We start from the raw sequence: 20,299 nt of genomic DNA on the forward strand, positions 1-20,299 counted from the left end.
ATCACAGATATCTCCTCTACATTGTGGGTTACAAGGACGAGGTCAGGAGTGCGCGCTGGCGATGTCGCACAGGCGGGTTGTCTATGTGTGGGTAAAACCCAGCGTGGTGGTGGGATTAATGGGAATTTGTCAGGCTGACACACAGTACTGTACAGCATTCCTGCTATGGCCATTCCAGTGCAGATGTTCCCAATCCCTGGTCATTGTTCCAGAGACGGAGGATTTTACATGTGTTTTCAAAGAGAGAGCTGGGACACTTAAAATTTATTTCAAACACAAAACCAAAACCTAAACTGGGACAATTTAAGGAATTAGGACTTGGATTCAAATTTCAGGGCTTTTCTGGGCACTGTTTCTACAACCACCAGAGGGAAAATCCCAGCACCATACACACCCAAGCGCTGAGGAGTCTCAAGGGCCAATGTAAAAAATTTTACTCAAATACCACCTACATGTTGAAAGATACATGCAAAATACCTTAAACTGCCAAGTAAAGGAGAGTCTGCAAGACATCTCTACAGGAGCTCCTGCTTGTGGATTTGCTTTACCAGGGTATTTGTCCTTCAAAATCAGAGCTGCACACTGCCATAATTTAAATGGTGAGCCCGAGGCTGTGGGCACTTTGTCTTTGTCTGAGCTCAGTCAGATGTGGCAGCCTGTGGTCCTCTCTCCCAGCCATGTCTTAGGGTCCTCATGGTTGTGTCCCCAACTCCACCACTCACTCTTGGCCCTTTCCACCTCCACCTGGAATGAACAGCCGTAGTTACTCTCTGAGCCATTTCCTGCTTCCTAATGAAATCTATTGGCCTCCTGTGGGGAAAAAAAACATTGACTCAGCCAACTCTTAATGAAGTCATCTGTTTTCATGGTGTTACTGGTGCTCTCTACTTTCCCAGCTCATTAAAAAAATTAACAACCTTTAGATACATCCAGAGATCCAGAGATGAGGTCTACTTGGTCAGAGTAAATCAATTTCAGTGGAAAAAAACTCTTGGGTCTTTCCCTTGTGACCCATTTTTACATCTTCCTAGATTATCTACATTATATCCCATGCTTTGAATATTTCTCTGAATGCATCTGCATTGATAAACAGATGCTTGTGAGGCCTTGCCTTGCTGTCAGCTTTGCTCCCTGGCTGGTTTGGACTGCTGCTGCTCTCTGAAATCAAACCAAGTTCTGGGAACAGCCCTCTCCAGGTGCTGATCTGATATCTCAGGTTTGGCTCCCTTTGTGATTCACAGTCTTACAAACCCACCTCAAACATACCTCTGGAGGTTTTGCATTTTTAAATGTTCCCTGATGCTCTGCTGTGTATTCACCACCAATCCCATTCATGTCCTGTGCCATAAAAGCCAGACTGTCAGACTGCCCATGCCCCTGGGTCTGAGGGAGAAGGACTGACTGCTGTCCTTTGGGAGAAGCATGGACACAGTTTATCTCTTTGAGACAAATAGGCATAAGGTGCAAGATAAATTTGTTTGGTTATGCCATGTCTGGGTCAGGTTTCCTTCTTGGAAGCCTGGGATGAAGCCCTTAATAAGCACTTCTCTCCTGGCAGTAACCAGTAGCGCAAAAAGAGACAAAGTTTCTTAAAAAGAGTACACAACCCCAAAACATTCGCATGGTAGAAAAAGACTACAATATTTAATAATTCCATTTTCTCAGACTCAAACAGCCTGGTGATACCTGGTTGTTTTCCTCTCCTGACAGGTAAGAACTTCTGGGGAAATTATCTCTTCTGAGTAAAAGTAATTACTGTAAGTGCTTTGCAAGAGTATCTTTGGGTAATGTATTTAATATAGTTGTGAAAATTATTTTGTGAGAAAAGAATGAGCTAGGAGAATACAAAGTGTCTATTTCAGAGAATTTTTCTATTACCTTTTGGGGGTGATAGGCTCTGGCCACTCATTAAATATAATGCAAAATCTTTATGACTATGTGGTGCTGTAAAAGGAATGAGATTAGATTGGCTAGAGCTTTGAAAAAAGCATCCATTTAGAAGAGTGTTTGTAAGATTGATGATCTCAGGGAGTTCTGTAGACCAAGGGAAGGAGCAAGGCTGTGGGTATACTGTCATGTTATTTTATTTTTCATTTGGGGCATCTTGGGCTGATTTAGCATACTGTAACACAATGACCTGAGCTTAAACAGATTAAAAGGACAGGTTTGGATGCTTTATGGTAACACACTGTTTATAATCCATGGTCTTGAATGACAGTATGAGTCCTCCTTATTCTGAGTTTCTGACAGTAATAACACTGTCAGCATTTCCACACTATGTGCTTACTTGTGAAACTTATTTCTACAGTAGAATACTGAGGTCAAGAGTATAATCCAATTCAGAAAAATCAGTGGGAACATAACAGGAAGCATCATTATGAGTAATGATGCTTTCTATTATGTTCCTACTGATTTTTCTGAATTTGATATTCATTTGTGCAAATCCATACAGTTCCACATCTTGAATACTGGAAGCAGTTTGTGTCTGTTCACCTCAAAAAAGATATAGCAGAAATATGGACAAAGATAAAGAATTGCTTAGATCAGAATAAGCTAAGAGACAGCTCCTTGCCCCACATGTGATTCAGTTGAGGAACCCTTTGCTGCTGAAGTGGTGGGTGCAGGAAGCAAGTTTAAAAAGCATTTAGATATGATGGGGGGAAAAAAAATCACTGGGGACTATCAAGAAAGAATATACCACCATTAAAATAAAAAGCGCCTAAAATCCCATGTCTCATACTGCTGGAGTGGGAGGAGGCTGTTTTGGAGTGGAATCATTACATGCTATCCTAAAGGTTTGCTCCTCTCTGTGCTGTGGAAAAACAATGGCTCTGTGGCAGTAGCAGAACTAAAACCCCCATCTCATGAGTCCTTTCCTTGATGACTGTGGGCAGCTGACAAATTGAACCCACCAAACCTAGCTTCATCCCAAGCAGGAACACAAAATCAAAAATCTGGGCTTCCTTTAGTGAGACAAAAGTCACTGAAAAATGCTCAACTTCAGCTCTCCGTGCAGAATTGCAACATGTGGCAGGCAGGTAAATTAGCCAGCCGAAACGAGAGGTGTAGCACTTGCCAAAAGCAGAAAGGCAGCCTCGGAAATGCGGACTTTAATGCCAGGTGGCTGGTGTCCCATCGCCGTGCCCAGCCGGGGAGGAGGACAGGCTCTGGGGACATCCCCGCGGGGCTGTCCCCCGGCTCAGCGCAGCGCTCGGGTTCTGCACCAAAATCCGCAAACAGCAGCGCTGGGGCAGCCCGGACAGCAGCCAGCGGCAAAATTCCACCACTTCTCCCAGCCTTCCCCGTGCAAGGCTGGGGGGCAGAGAGCGGGCGGACGTGCCGAGAAGCCCCGGCGTCTCCGGCCACTTCAGACAGCGCCATTGAGGGGCGGAGAGGCCGCGCTTTGTGCCCTTCCCTGAGGGCTGCCTCCTCTCCATTTGTTTACCACACATCCTGTCTTCCTTTCTGTTTGCTTCACACATCAGCGCCTTCATTAATCGTCCTCCCCGCTCCCCATTTGGGCCTTTGGATTTTCGGCTCGCCATGGGTAATTCTAATTACCTCAGACATTAAAAAAAAAAAAAAAATAGGAGCTTAAGTAGGTGCACTTCATTCTTTAACTGCCTTTTACAAGCAGTTCAGTGCTGGCTACCAAGGGAATCTGATTAAACTAATTACCCTGATTGGCTTGTTTAATCAACTGCTTGGTTTAATTGGGCCTCGCTAATGCGGAGTGGTGGAGTCCGTGGTGCGTAATGTGAGAACCAGGAGACCCGTACGAGCGGCGGTGACACCGCCACAAAACACGGAGACCCGCCCGCGTTCCCAGCCTGCCGCGGCGGCCCTGAGAAATGCGGACCGCAGCCGAGAGCCCGACTGTATTCTCAAGAGCCTGAATGGGCTGGAGGTTTTAGTGATAATTAAAATTGCTAAGAAAAAAAAAAAAAAAAACAAAACTTCAACCCTTTCTCATTAAAGGACTAGTCCTTTTCCCTTCCCCCCTCCAAACTCGAAGCAATATCGGGAATCCTGTCCGCCTCTTTCAAACAACACTTCAATTCATCAGGGCAAAGAATCCTTCCTCCTTTATCTCCCCCCATCCCTGAGATTTTTCACTCCCATTTACAGTGTGCATGGCCCAAAGTAAATACACAGACAACAGGGTTACAAATTACCTTGCGCAAGGTAAATTCACCCTGAGTACCTAGGGAGTTTGTGGAGTACAAACAGCTTCTGTGTAAGCATCCTAGCAATAATGGGCATTCCTATAGCTCTAATTACTAGAACAATAATAACCTGCAGAGCGTCCTTTTCCTCCTCCCATCTCACTCCTGACTCCCCACTCCCTTCCTTGCCCTCCACTTGCTCTTACAGTGGGGAGGGATGAGGATGAAGAGCCAAACACACGGCTGGCTTAGCAAAGCTCCACTCATCTGGGTCCAATATGCTTTATGGTGACATGCAGGCTGAATTTGCTACTTCCTGAGCATTCTCTTAGAGCCAACAATATGCTACACACCGATGGTATGAGTGTGACACCCCTGCAATCAGCACTGTAATCCAGCAAAGGTATTCCCTGTGCCACAGTGCGTGTCACTTGGGCAAAAAATTAATGGCATGCTCAATTGTCACAAATCTGCAATAAACCATCTGTAAAATGGAGAATATAGCAGCAAAATGCACCCACCTTTATCCACGGAAAACATAAATGTATATACGTGATTTAGTAACTTTAGCCTGCCTTTATACTTGGTGAAGATAAATAGGCATTTATGTCTATTTCAGATATCCACCTTACCCTAGGAATACCTTTTACTTCTGTGTTGGGTGTGAAGGGAACTTCAGGTGATCTTGGAGTTACACCATGGCCAAGTGACTCCTGCGTTGGGATGAGGATCTTAGGGAAGGCACCTGAGCTCCTTGCAGAGCCCATCCTCTGCTTGTGAGGGTGTTGGGGACCTAACCTCTTACCTGCCTGGCATCCTCACCCTGCAAGCCAGCAGAGAAGACTGGGCTTACTTCCCACTGTGGTCTCTGCCTTATCTCTGAGCTCTGCTCACGTGCTGGTCCAACCTCCCCACTTGTGATGGGCAAGGGACTATCCACAAGCATGAACAGACTTACAGAAGGGGTCTGGTCTTATTTATGGTCACAAACTGTGAAGGGAAGAAAAGACATCTCCTCCAGAAGTGGTTGGGTGGACTCCTGCGTTGGGCCACATATCACCTGGTTGCTGCCACCTCTTACCTCAGAACCATACACAGTGTGTTGCTTTCAAATTGTCTCCAATTGTCACATCTTTTTCCCTGGACAAAACACTGATATATTCCGTGGATTGGTAAAATATGTGCTTGAATTCTGTAAAAATTCAAATGTGTTGGGATTTTTTTGTATTTTTTTGTATATTTTTTTTTCATATATTATGGAAGTCTCTTTTGAACTGTCTCCCCTGTAACTCACAGCAAATGAACCCCATGGTTCTCCAACCTGGCTTCAATTCCTCTGGAAAGGTCCTTCCTTTTAATTTTGTGGTTTGCTCTGGGCAGAAAAATGTCCATATAAGTGAGTAGGTGAAAGCATTTTAAAACCACAGGGAACCCCAGTGTTGAGCTGCAAATAAAATGAAAAATTTTCTTCATGGATGGGGGTGTGTTTGATATCCCAACTGACCATGCTGGGAAGGTCATTAGACCATGATCAGCTGTGGTTATTTCACTGACCATCCCAAAAGTACCAGCTGCAGGATGCTCAAGTTAAAGTCACAGCAAAAATCATTGCCATTTTTATGAGGGAGAGTATGGCATTTTTCACTGGCATATACCCAGTCAGATATGCTACAAAGTGTGTGTGTGTGTGGGGGGGGGGGGGGAGGAGGGGGGAAGCAATAACCATTTGCTAATATTTCAGCTCTTTTAGGGTCACTGGGAGTAGTGCTGTGGTGATCCCCCTCCCCATCCTCCTGCCCGGCGGCATCCATCTGGGACACCTAATGAATGATTGGTAAACATAACTTTTCCCAGCAAGACAAAATCTGTTTCTAACTCATGACCTGCTGACACTCGTTCATTATGTAGCCTTCTTCTGCAAGACAGGCTGTTTAGGAAAACCATTGACCAGCTGCATGCCCTGTGCAGCCATCCCTTAATTACGGGACAGACCCTCTTAGTAACAGGGTGATGCTGAAGGGCTGCTGAGCGGATGTCACAGAAAGGGGATCACGGCCACTCAGTGCTCCGCCGCGACGACGCGGGGCCGTGGGACCCATGGCAGAGCCCGTGGGGCTGGAGGAGACGGCCTGGCTGGCCCTCACTGCTGCTGAAACAGGGCCATATTTCACCAGCACTCTCCCACAGCCACCTCTCGCCTTGTGTGGGGATTTCACCTAGCGCCTATGGAGATCAGTGCTCGATTTTTCACTGCTTTTCGTCGGCTTCGAGTGAGGCATTATTTGAAATCTGGGATATGGATTTACTCTTGTGAAATCTTTCACACTCACAGACCCTGCACTTTTCTTCATCCAGAGGCAGTGGGTTTGTCAGGGACCTCTCTCTTCTGTAGGTAATGTCCCAGCCTCAGCTAAACATGGCATGCAGCAGTCTGTGGTGTTGCTTTCCTATTCCTCAGGGACAAGAAAGATTCATCTCAACCAATCACTCAAGCTATTTCTTGCTGATGAACAAATTAATGGTATTGCAGGGAGAACTGATACTTAACAAATACTTTCACTTCAACTCTTCCCACTGACCTCTTGGGAATTGATGTGAGCTAGAGCGAGTGCTGTGTTTTTCCTTCCTCAGAGAGTCTTCAAGTTGTTCACCTGGCAAAGTAAACAACCTCATTGATCTTATGAGATTCAGATGAAGATCAAAGTAATTTGGGGATGCTCCAAGCTTTAGTTTTTTGGTTTTTTTCTAGAGCCACTTATATACCAGTTTTTAATCTAATTTTTTAAATTCCAAAGAGCTGCATTAAAACACCTTATTGCCAACAGGAGGAGAATATCTCCATTCCACTGAATGATGCCAAGTTATCATCACATTCAAACTGCATTTTAACAGCCTTCCCATTTTCAGGGCTTTTCACCTTTGCATTAATAAACACTCAACATCCAAGAGCTATTGAACTCACACCTTTCCCCATATCCTCTGAGGCATGACAGCAAGAGAGATTTGATCAAGGTCTAATTGAATCAAAACAGTGGAGAGCCAGACAGTTGGCTCTGGAGCCTTGGCAGTGCCAGAAGCAAATAAAGCCTCTCTGTTTATCACTTCATTCAGTCCAGATGGGCCGTTTTCCCCATCCTGTAGTCATCATCCTGTATCCATACAAAGCTCTGAGTGATATTTCTATAGCATGTTGCTTCAATGAAGCTGTCCTAGAGTGGCTGTACCAGCGGTTTTGAAGTTGCCTCCGTGTCTCTCATGTGGTTAAGCTTACAGATGTCTTCTGTGGTCTCTCTTTCTCTATCAGTCATCATTTCATTCTCATGCCTTCCAGATTTCCAGATACCTCCTGCCTGTGTCTGCTTGAAGAAAGGCACCCTGTAAAGCCCTCCCATGTATTACAAAAAGATCTGCTTCTGGTTTTGCTTCACATAATGCAATGTATGTTTTGCAAAAACCTAGGAACTGACAATCAGATTATTGATCACAGCCAACAATTCTGGCTCCTCAGTGTCTATTCCTACACTCCCCCCTGGAAAGTGGTTTTAGATTTGTTAAATGAATTTGAGGCTGATGAAAAGCTAAGGTCAGATGTATGGGCCTTAAGCAGACAGACTATAGGGAGGAACTTCTTATGTCATGTGCCCTTCTAATTAGACTCAGTTGCATTCTGTACAATTCCTCCAGCTCAGGCTATCAGTCTTCCTTGGAAAAACTTTTATCTACACAACATTCTGCACTAAATCAGGTCAGATTTGTCTCATTTGCAAACCTGGCCCATATTTTGCACAGGAGAAGTTAAAGGCATTGAGTACTGCTGCCCATCCATCGCTCCCATCTGCCAGATGGAAAGGGAGTTCATCAGAGCAACCGCTGTCATTGTGTTGGCTCCCTCTGAAAACAGACTGCAAGAATGGGACAAGAAGGAAAGATCAAGGCAAGGAGCTGGGAATTGGATGACTCAAAGTTAAGCTCACTGTCAGACATTCAGCCACAGTCCTCTTTAGGATGAAACACTTGGGGCACATGCAAAGCACAGAGTAGAAAATAATATACCTTGAATCCAGGGATCTGAACCCACTCGAGTGAATCCAGGCAGCTCAGTTCATGCAGAGAAGATAAGGTGCACCCTTTTAGGAGTTTTCAAGCTCAGCTGGCACTGCTCCTGAGTATTGTGTCTCTGCATTAGCACGAAACCTCCTGACAATTGGCTTTGCTGTTTTTAACACAGACACAGCACTGCCCAGGTGTGTCCAGAAACCAGCTGAAACCAAATAAGAACACGTGTCTGCACTCTGTTCTGACACATGCCTTTAGTGTTTTCCTGGCTTTACCCCTGTTGCAGCACAGGCTTTGCAGGGACTTTTTAAAGCAGACCTGATTATTTGACCACTCCAGAAATCTAGCAGCAAACAAAATTGCTGGGCAAAGTCAGAAAAAAAAAACAAAAAAAACCACCACCAAAAAAAACCAGTAGCATCACCATCCTCGAGGCTATGGTACCCCAAGGGAACCTATACCACATGCTGGTTTCAAGGTGTTTCCTCTCCAAAACCCTTTTTAAAGAGCTGAGTAACCTCATGGGCTTTGCACGAGGCTCTGAGCTGGTGTGAGCAGGGCTGCAAAGGTATAACCAAGCACAAAATATGACCCTGGCTTAGCCCAGCGTGACTCTGGCAAAGCTGTGCACAAAGCCACAGAGCCTGTGTGAGAATGCCCTTAGTCAGGCTCATAAAATGTTGTAGTTTGCAGCTGAGAAGGGATAAATTAAACTAACAAGCATGACAGCTATTTAAAAATAAGAAATCATGTTTCATAGGGTGAAACAACATCTGAGGCCCCAGAGAGTCTGTACTTTGTATTTTTAATAGTACTCTCACTGCAACAACACTCTCCCCTCCACTTAGCCAGGCTGAAGACCCCAAGTTCAAACATTTCCCCACTGCTCTCTCTGTGGCTTACTGCAGCTCTCATCTTTACTATCACTCTGGATAACTCTCTTTTGTGACTAGAAGGGCTCATTAGCCAGGAATGGATAAACAAAAGGAGGGTGGAAGCAGAGGTCCCTGCTCCCCAAAGCAGGCTCCCTGGGGGTGGTGGTGGCCTCCCACCCAGGACGGCTCCGTGCAGCCCCCAGCTGCAGCCTGTCTGAAACGTGCTGGGGGACAGGCTGTCAGAGGGCTGAGCTGTCCCACGCCAGCCCTCTGGGGGAATCATGTGCTGGGGGTATGAAAAATCTGTGTCTCAGAAGACTCTGCAAAGGCAGAGTGAGGTTGGTTGCCTTGTGCCAGTGGATGGTGGGTTCTAGCACCCAGTGGGTGGATGCTGGTGGCTTTGGGTTACAGAGATGGCAGAAGCTCGTGAATCCCCATTGCAGGGGAAGTGAGGACTTACTCTCTACAAAAGTCTCCTTTTATTTTCAGAAACCACGACACCCATACCCGTTGGTGTTGCCTATGGGCTCCTAGCACTCTGCTGCTTTAAGGGAGGCTGAAAACAATTGCATGAGAATGTAAATGCTGTTAGAAGTAGCTTTGAGGCAATTTGGCAATGATTGCTAATGGCTAGCTTCTTCAAATGAGCATAAATTTCAGAATAAATTCCCTGTGAGAACAGATAATCTGTGACAAGATTACATTAATTAAAAAGATCATCGTGTAACCAACCAACTTCTTATACACAATCATTTGATTGCCAGTCCTCTAATTGACAAAAAAAAATACTGTTCTCTGTGGTCATTAGCATTGGCAAAGAAACAAAAAAAGTCATTTAAGGCAAAGCAGAACATTTTTCAACTAGAATTTTGACGTGGGGACTGCTATGTGAATTGGGAAGTTGAGGCAGGGAAGTTCGGGCTGGTTACAGGTAAAACCATGGTTTATTCTTATGCATGAAACTCTCAGAGGCTGTTATGATTTAAAACTCTCCTGAGCAGAAGCTGATCATCTTTTCTGAAGTTCTAGAAAACCTTCAAAGAAGAGTATTTATTTTTGAGACTTTTAATCTGGGCAGATAGTGACAAGATAAGGAGGACAGGTTTTAAACTAAAAGAGGGGAGAGTTAGATTAGATTTTAGTAAAAAGTTCTTTAGTGAGCCACTGGCACAGGCTGCCCAGAGAAGCTGTGCCTGCTCCATCCCTGGAAGTGTCCAAGGCCAGGCTGAATGTGGTTCTGGACAGCCTGGTCTAGTGGAAGGTGTCCTTGCCCATGGCAGTGGGTTGAAACAAAATGATGTTTAAGGTTCCTTCCAACCCAAACCATTCTGTGAGTCTGTGATTCTGTGATCTGCCTTCTGAAAGTAATTCACAGAGACCCAAGGACATGGTTAAAATAAAAGTCTGGATGAGTATACAGCATTCACTTTGCCTGGTTCTCCAAGTGAACTAGGAAGGAAAGATAGGTAGATAGAAGCAAGATAGGAAACAGGGATGTTTAGTTTTATCTAAAGAGGAGTTGAAGATGAGGAGTTCATCATCCTCTCTGATATTTCAGTTTTATCCTCCCAAAGGACAAGAGAAACAGCAGATCCTGAGTGCCAAAATTGTCAGATTCAGCCTCAGTATGGACCAGGTGAGATTTTCATAATTGATCACTTGGTGAAGCTGAGCAGAAACAGAGCTATCCACAACCAGTTGCTTTCCACAAACACCCTTGATCTTCCCATGGATTAAGAAATCACTTTTTTGTGGGCTAAATCTGATTTTTGGGCTGATGACATGGGATCTGAACTGGAGATAAGCTGTGTGCTGCAAGTGCAGGCCAACTACAGAATGTCTTTCTGCAGAACTTGCTGGAAGACTGAAACTAATGTGAAAGCCAAGGCTTTACTCTGTAGTATTCTCTGAATTTATATGTTGAATTTAATTTGCCTTTCTTCATTGTTTTTCTTTTTTCTTCTCTTCTTGCAAAGAAAATGTACGCTTCTTTGTTGTCTTTTCTACTTTTGCATAACTGTCCTTTTTCTTTCTCTTAGTTGAGAAAAGATAAAAGAGAGGATAACAGTGGGAAAAGAAGAAGACAAACTGTATCAAACACAAGTATTTTGGTTTTCTAAGAAAGTGAAATAAGAAAAATGTTCTATTCACAGCATGAGCATTGTCAGAGAACTTCCACCACCTCCATCTTATTTAAAGGTTAAAAAGCTTTATTTCCTCATGCATGTTGATGACATTTGTTTCTCCTTTTTTTTCTTTTCAGGAGTGGCCCCACTCCTAACCCTTATATTTTTCTTCTCTTCTCCCACTTTGCACTGGAGGAACATTTTCAAAATCTTCTTGGAACTTGGAATAGAAGATCCTGTTTCGAAGACAGGCACTGGGGAGCTGCATCAGACCCAGCTGGCCTCTGCCACTCTCAGCTTGTGCCCACGTGCCAGGTACAAGCTATGTAACTGGGCTTGTGACTGGCATTTCACTGGGTATTTCCCAGTGGCTTTAATCCAATGAGTTAACAGCAACAGGAAATGAGGAATTAGGGGATGCATCCCTTGGGATGCTCCAATACAGCAGCCACATCACAGCTCTCCTTTCCCAGGCACATCAGAGGCAGACAGAGGGTCACTTTACCAGGCAGGACTAGCAGAAGTGTAGATGATGAGTTGGTAAAGGCTTTACCAATCCAGGATTTTGACCCACAGGACCAAAAATGGCCTTTGTTCCAAGCAGAGAAGTCCATGAAAAGCAATCATAAATAATTGGATCTAGTGGGAAACAGTTTCATCAGAATCAGCTGTGGAAGCCTGTATGCCACGTAAGGCATGTGCAGCAAGCAAAGCACTTCTTGAAGAAAAAAGAAAAAATGCAAATAACCTAAACACTGACAAATACTTTCAAAACAAAGGAATAAAGAAGATTGTGTCTTGCAATATCTAGACACCCATTTAAATATCCCTTTTTGCAGAAACATTAGGCTTCTTTCTGCTCCCTTAGTGAGTGTAGATTTGGATATTTGTATCCCTGTCAATCCATGGACTATTCCACAGCCTTGTGATGTGATGAGAATCAAAAGGAGAGCTGTGTGGACACTCACATGTCACATTAACTAGTGCTTGCTTTACACCTGCAGCCTTGCTGCTAAGAGGGATATCTGCCAGGGGCCTGGATGTTCAGGGCTGGCTCAGATTTGTTCCTCTCCCCTCATTGTGCCTTTTAAAAGGGACACTCAGGGTGTGCATAAAATTAAGCACACACATGCCTTAAGATACATTTCTGTACAGCAATGGTCAAATCTCAAGGAATAAAAGTATTTTCTAGCTTTACTTCATTCTTATAGATGAAGTTTATAAAATTGCTTTCCTTCTATATTTTAAGATTTATCTCTGCCTTGGCAGAGTGTATGATTTTCTCTTTGCTTAATGGGGAACTTCTGTAAAATTAAGAATAAAATGACTTCTCCAAAGCTAAAGAAGTTGTAGCTTTCATACTCACATTGACACATGCTGCATTTTATGACTGGAATATTTATTTTTAAGCTCATGTTTCTCTCTTCTCCATCTTCCAACCCTTTTTTGAAATTTTTCTTTATTCTTTATTTTTTAATCCCTTCCAGGTAAAATGCTCCCTGCATCTCATCCCATAGTTTTTTTTCGGTGTGTTTAGATTTAATGAAATTAATTCATCCATCCCAGCAAGAGGGAACATGGTCAAGTGGCATTTAATAATGCCACTGCCACTAGACTTTATCAGTAGTTATTTCCAGTGAAAGAAGCTTTTGGTTTCTTTGGTGAAACAGATGCAGGTCATGGAGAGTTACACTAAGTATTATGTGAGTTTGTCAGCCAAAAACCAGCTAAATACCCAAATGATGCTGCTCATGAAACATACCTACCTTTCATTTTGAGTTGCTTCATAAAATGTCACCAGCCAGTCAGTCTTTAACTTTGCTTCCTTTTCCTGCAGATCTCGATGAACACCAACCATGGACAACATGAATCCCTCTCTGTATTAGTTAGTAATAAATTCATAAGAATGGCAGAGAGGGATACATTTAGTCTGGCTCTTACACTCCTATTCCTGTTCTAATACAGCACTGTACACTCTTCTCAGAAATACTGTATTTACCCTTGGTGTGAAAATGAACAGTCTCAGTTGTACAGACAAGTCCAAAAGCTGCTAAAAACCAGCTGTCAGGAATATGATCCCCGGGTACTTTCACAATGGGAATTGCCATTCTGTTTGTGAGATAGGGGTGTGGGAATTCTCCTTATCAAAATGAGTTAACACACTTTCATTGAAAGTTGGCCAGCTTGAATGATAAAAGGAGTAGGGAAAAAAGGCTAATTCTTCTGTCATTAAAGATTAAAAAATGAACTATGACCCAAGGAAAAACCTGATACTCATGGAGGTGAGGGCAATTTTATATTATCCCTGGTTTTATAGTTGTCCTAGGTTTTCTGGAGAAATTGTGTTGCACTGAAGAAGTCTCAATGCTCAGGAGTCTCTGACCTTTTCCAATCCTACAGACCAAGGCCAGGGTATCCTTCTGTCTTAGAAAACATTGTTCTTTGGTAACTTTTGAAGGCCTTTTGCATTCAGGGCATGTTAGAGCAGCTCTTGGTCTACTCTATTTCATGCCCAGAAATCAAAGTATTGTAGGAAAGATCCCAGGATCTACAAAAGCATGAGACTGTCTCTTAGCCCCTGAGCCAAGTGGTGAGTAAGCCTCTGGATCTGGCCCTGAACTTTCAACATGCTCAGTGTTTGGGCTCTCATTTTACCTTTCACATCTAGAACAAAACCTGTCAGAAACATCATGAAATAGTTTTTTTTTATTTCTAGAAGTTCCTGGCACCATTTTATTTTGCACACACCTCACCCTTCAGTTTGTACTCATCCATGCCCCCAGAGCTGTGCAGATCGCAGATTTACCAGCGCCGGTGCCGTAGGGAGGTCAGGACCCCAAGCAATGTAGCTAAAGGTGGTTTTGAGTTGGGTGTTCATTGTGTAAAGCAACTTCAGCTGAGATGGGGACAGCGGGTGCTGATGAGATACCCAACGAGTTTACAAAAGCCCAGGGCTGAGGTGGCCTGTCCCACATGGGGTGCTGCAGATCAGCCCTTCCTCCTCAGTGTGGTCACTGAGCCGGCCATGACTCCTGAGGGCCGTGGCACAGCCGCCTCCCCAGGGAATCCTTCGGGAGGAGCGCTTGGCAGAGCAGAGCCCCACGGTGTGGGACGCGTGCGCACCGGCACACGCACACCCTGCGGGCGGCTCTGAGTTACGAGGTGATAAACCCCGCACAGAGCCCTGCTGACTTCATAAACCACAAAAATGATGAAATTATTGCCACATTATGAGAAGCGAGCCCATCTTACTTTTACACCTTGTGTGAAGCAGGAGCCCTGATTCTTTCTCATGTGCTCTTTAAAGGTTTCCAGAAGTTTCTCTGCTTTATGAAGTTGAGGTTATTTCACACCTTCTGCTGGTACTTTCTCCTGCAGCAGGACCCCTCTCTGTTGCCACCAGTAAGGTCACGTATACCCTGTGGCTGTTCCTGAACAAGTCCCTGCAGGAAGAAAGTTGCAGCCAAGTCAGGATTTGATTCCCTTATATTGCCTCTGGCATTTCCTCATCTTGTAGTAATATTCATGCAGAGGACTTGCACGTTAAACTGAAATTAAAACAGAAAAGAGGCAGCACTAACAGTTCAGATTTTTGTCTTGGTGTGATTCCTTGCTTAGAGCCAGACACTGAGATCTGGGGCACTGCAGTTCTGGCAGAAAGAGATCCAGTCTTGACAGGAGAGAGGTTACCTCCATCCTCAGGGACTGTTCCAATATCTAATTATCCTCAGCACAATAAATTTACTTTTTATTTCCTATTCAGCTTTTTCCTGACTTCAGCTTGCAACCACTAGACCCTGTTGTGCTTATGTCTGTGTAATTAAAGAGGACTGAACCTTCACCACCATTGCCATTACAGGCAGCCATGGCCCGTGACCAAGACACCTCTTAATCTCATTCTGATCAGCTAACTAAAATGATTTGAAATATTCTAGAAATTCATGCTTTAAGTAGAATAAAATCAAGCCATAGGGAATTTGGAGCTGTATTGCTGAGGTAGCATAACACTGGACGCTTTATGTGGACATAAATATGTACATTTTAAAGTTTCAACAATTAAAATACCATGCAGACAGAAACTGTGGAGTAAATGTAAAAGCAGAGGCTTTTGTTTTGATATGCTGTGACTCATTTCACTTAGTTAGGTACTTTTTGTTGCTGTCATTTTTTTTTATTTGGGTATTTCCTTAAACCTTAAAAACTTAATTTTGGTTAGTGCTGTCAAACAAACCAGAGCCACGCACAGGCTGGGTTCTCAGTTAACACCCTGCCCCTCAGGAAAAGGAAAGGACTGCAGAAAAAATGCAATTTTCCTCTTCTGCTGGTTACTTCTGAGGGCAGTGGTCTGTAATTTGAGCACCAATACATGAAATCTGTTGGTTTTCTGCTCCCTCCTTACTGACAATCCGTAATGGCTCATGAAATCTTCATAGGAGGTATCAAGAGCTGTCCATAATTAATAACTCTACTTTCATGTAAGCCACTTAAAGACAAGATTTCTCAGCCAAGATCAACAGATTACACAAAAAAAAAAAAAAAAAGCATTGCCAGAACATATTGTTTCAAAGAGATAACGAGCCAGAAGAAACAGTTCTTGAAGAACTGAAGCCCATTTAATTTCAGACTGCTTCACAATCATTCTCTCCCCTCTTCTCTATGATTTCCAAAATCCCTCTCTGATTTTTTCAGTTTACAGTCTGCTTTTCTTCTGTGTTGGTTTTGTCTGTCCCAAAGGTCCAGTTTGAATTGCACAAAGCAAGGAACAGCTTTGAAGGCTGAAGTGCTAAAAGGGCTTCCATCAGTCACAAAATTGACCAGGCTGAGCCCTGGTTGTAGAGTGGCACCCATCCTTTAGCTTTGATGTATGTTCAAAAATATCATCTTTCAGCCAAAAAAAGAAGAAAAGTGTCTAGAAATGCAAATATCACAGACCAGTTCTAGATCTACTGCTTACAGAACTAGAGATTCTCAGAAGTGAGCATATTGCTCATATATTTCTTCTTAGTATTATCATGGGGGTTGAGGTTTCTTACTTGATTTGCCATGTGTTCAACCCTGTAATTGGTTAATTGCATTTCTTTATTGGTTATTCCACAAACCACATCTAAAAATCCTAATGCCAGAAGTGGTAAAGTAGTTTCCAAATAAATTCTGGAAAGGAAAATCAGATAAAAATACTAGTACCAATATAGTCCTATGTATTTTCAAGTACTACAACTTCCCCTAATGCAACTGCTATGTTCTGAAAATTTCATTAGGACACTGTAACACTTCTCTACGTGGCAAAATTCCTATTCATAACAGCAAGGAAATATACAAAATACAGTGAAAGACATTCATATCCAAGTTATGCAATTGTCAACGTGTTCATATTTTAGTAAAAATTCACTGTGACAGGAATGTCACATCCCTTTGAACTGATTTCCAGTTATTTTTGTTTGCAAATAGTTTGAAGTCATTAATCAACAGAGCTTCCTTGAACCATTAACAGAACCGCTGCTCTGCTTGGTTGTTTCTCTTTGAAGGGGATTACAAAACCATTTGCTGAAGTTTCAATCCACATGAGTTCCTGCCCTGAATTGCATGTTAAGTTTTGGGATGGAGCAAATTCTTCATCTGGTTTCATGTCAAAACCATCTGAAGTCAGAGTTTTGCACAGAACTGATGCAGAGCCATAAATTGTCCAAGTTCAGTGTGAATTGGCCCAACTGTGTTTGCTTGAGAAAGGGTGGGAACTGGAGCAAATACTTGAGGGAAAATGAGCTAAATTTCAAACAAAACGCAATACTATGCAAATTTTACATAATTTCAAGTCTCACAGCCAGCATATTTAGAACTCTTTCCCTATCCTTTTCTCTGGAAAATGGGACCTGGCCCCCAGTGTTCTTCAGAAAGGCTAGCAAAAGATCAGTGAAGAAAGAAAATTTGCCAAGTTTCTCTTGCACAAAATTCCACATATTTTTACTCCAAAGTATTCATACTTCTGTTATGTTCACTTCCCTAAACAGACACACATGCAAACTGGTGGACCTGACGTGTCAATTCCCACATTCAAATGTACAATCTAGATTCAGTCACAGCTGGACACAGGAAACAAAGGAGGATGCCATCATTTGTTTGGGTAAATGCAAAGCTAGTCAGTGTGCATTGGGTGAGACTGAGAAAAAAAATCCTCTGATGTTTAGCAAAATTATACTCCTGAGGAAAACAAAGTCTCATTCTGCAGCAGGAAAAAAATTTGAAAGCCTATATCCTTGTTGGATATATCAACTTTGCAAGATTCTCCATTAGCAAACCAGAGCACAGCTTGGTTGTATAGTACTAAAATTATTTTAAGAAATATGTATTCTCAAGAATTATTTATTTTATATTCTTTGTAAGTTCCTTCTTCTCTTTCAGATATTTTATTGCAAAGCAAGAGCTGAAAGTTTTAGCCAAAATGTTTAAATTCTATCTCATTTTCCTGAGCTGCTTCATGTGCATAGTATCAATTTCAACTCAGCACAAGAAAAAAAACAAAGCTTTTAGGAGTATCTCCTGCTATAATAATTGGTATAACTGGAAAAATTAGATAAGCTTTGGGATGTACAAGCAGGACCTTTAAGTGCCAAAAAGCATGTTTAACATTTTCCATTGATAAAAGCCATTACTCAGCAAAGTGTGTCCTTCTGCTTCATCAAAGCACCATAAATCTAAAAAAATAAATCCAGCTAGGACAGCCTGTGAACAGATATGTTCAAACACTGTTTGTTGTCCCTTCACTGATGACAGGGTAACCCTGAAAACTGTGTCCATTATTTGATTTTCCAAACACAGAATTCCAGTGCTGTTTGAGAGAGCCTAAGAGCTGTAAGACACCCATGTGGGCTGGGGCTGGGTCACACAGGACCTACAAAGGCTCTGATGGGGGCCAGGAGGGCCACAAGAGTAACTCAAAGGCTCTGGGTTACCACTTTAGGCAACTGAGTTCCATCAGTGTGTCACAGAAAAAAATATTGAAGCTGAAACCAGAGTTTCAGCGAGAGGCCTGCAGTAGGTGGTCATTTACATTGTTTTACCTAGATTGGTTTCATCTGGAATTAAGTTTTAAAATGGCATGAGAGAATGGATATAAATCAAACATCTCTCCCTTTTTCACAGGCTTTCAATAAAGGAAGATGTTATTGAGGTATTGCAAATATGATGGTTAAATTTCCTAGGGAAAGATATGTGCAGGGCATTGCATAAACTGGCTATTTCTCTACCAAAAAAAGCTAGAAATTGATGTGAAAGAAAACAGAGCTCTTCTGAGTGCTGGGATCCAAACCCAATAGAGTTCTTGGTCTCCCAATGCTTATTTGGGCACCTGATTTTGTACTGAGACCAAGAAGAATGAGCTGTTGGTCTTGTGCCTATGTGCTCTCTGGACAGCACCAGTGCACCTGGATATCTTCACTCACTAGGAATAGCAATACAGCAAGTGTCAGCTCCATTTGGTTTTGGGCTTTTTTTTAAAACCTCCTCCAAGACCTGACACTTCTAGGAATAGAAAGTACAATCAATGTTATCCTGAAGTCTATAACTGCCCATGCTGAGTGGTCATGTCACCAGTGAGGATCATCCTAAGCTTCTCCAGAGCTGATCCATGGCTCTGGGGACTTCTCCACAGCATGAAATCTCAGGGGTTCTTGTGGTTCTTGAAGAGTTTGATCTGAAGTGAGCTTCTGTTGAGCTTCATCTGCAGCAGCTATCAAAACTGCATAAAAGCCCACAAATTTTTGCATGGAACATTTTTGCATGGACATGAAAAAGGTGCCTGTTACCTCTTTGAGCCTCAACAATCCTAAGGGACATTTTGAACTTAGAACAAATTCACTTTTGCAGGGCTTTTCTTTAATATTCTTCTACAACCAAGTCAGAGCTCATTGCACACCTGCAGGTCTCCCAGTGAGTGACTGTCAGGATTGCACAGCATTAAACCAATACTGGCATTTCACAGTGTCCACTAATTATAAGCACATCTGTTTAAGAGCAGTTAGAGGAATGAAAATCCCAGCATCAATGTGTTTGATGCATGTGTTTGCTTCCCCTTAGAGTGAGGGTGGGAAAACACTACTTTAAAAATCTGTAATCTTCATTTCTCTTCCAAACAAATGTAAACACTCCTGCAGCTCCTCTGGGGAGCATCACTGGAATATGGCCCTCAGGCCTGCTCATCCTCTTAGTGAGGATGAGCAGGCCTGAGGGCAAATTTTTTTGTAAATGTGTTCATGCCTGTTAAAACTGATTTAAGATTAAAATAAAATTCGGAAAAAGCAACCAAACTCAGGTCCAGGCAGAGGTCTTGCATCTGGGATCAGTGGGAAATAGCAGTCACTGCAACATCAGCAAACTTTGGATCATAGCATCATATAATATCCTCAGTTGGAAGGGACTCACAAGGATCATCAAGTCCAACTCCTGCCCTGCCTAAGGTCACCCCAAGAATCTACCATGTGCCTGAGACCCTGTGAATATCTCTAGACACTTCATCCAGTTGAGAGCTATATGTGGCTGTAGATGGTGTCTCCTCTTACCTCTTGAACCCTGACTCAGGTCCAGCCTCATGTTTCTGGCACTGTGAATTAACTCTCTTGCTCAGAAAGAAGTTTGTGAGACTGAAATATTCTATTGTTTATCTATTTTAGCAAAGAAAGCAGTGAGAGTGAAAAGGTTACCATTTCATTTATACAATTTTCCTCATTCACAGTAGATGATCTTGGCAACCAGACCTCATGTTATAAGACCGGTTTTCATATTCAAACAAATATCACATTACTATGGACAATAGCATATTACTACTTGGTGGTCTGAAATCCCATGTCCTGAACCTTTTGTATTAATGTGGATAAGGACTAATGATCCTGGAGTCAGTGGTGTCAGTCAGTGTCACAGTCAACTGAGAAGGGGATGCTTTGTCTCTGTTTTTGTTTGAACTTCAAACTCCCACGGGAACTTTGCTCACACCGGGCCCTTCTTGACCCAAATACTACTTGTCTCCCTTCACATGTCCCTTGTTAAAAGTAGCCAGATAGCCAGTTAAAAGCTATCAGCAAAA

This window comes from Lonchura striata, chromosome 4 (genome assembly GCF_046129695.1).
Source record: "Lonchura striata isolate bLonStr1 chromosome 4, bLonStr1.mat, whole genome shotgun sequence".
Lineage (NCBI taxonomy): Eukaryota > Metazoa > Chordata > Aves > Passeriformes > Estrildidae > Lonchura > Lonchura striata.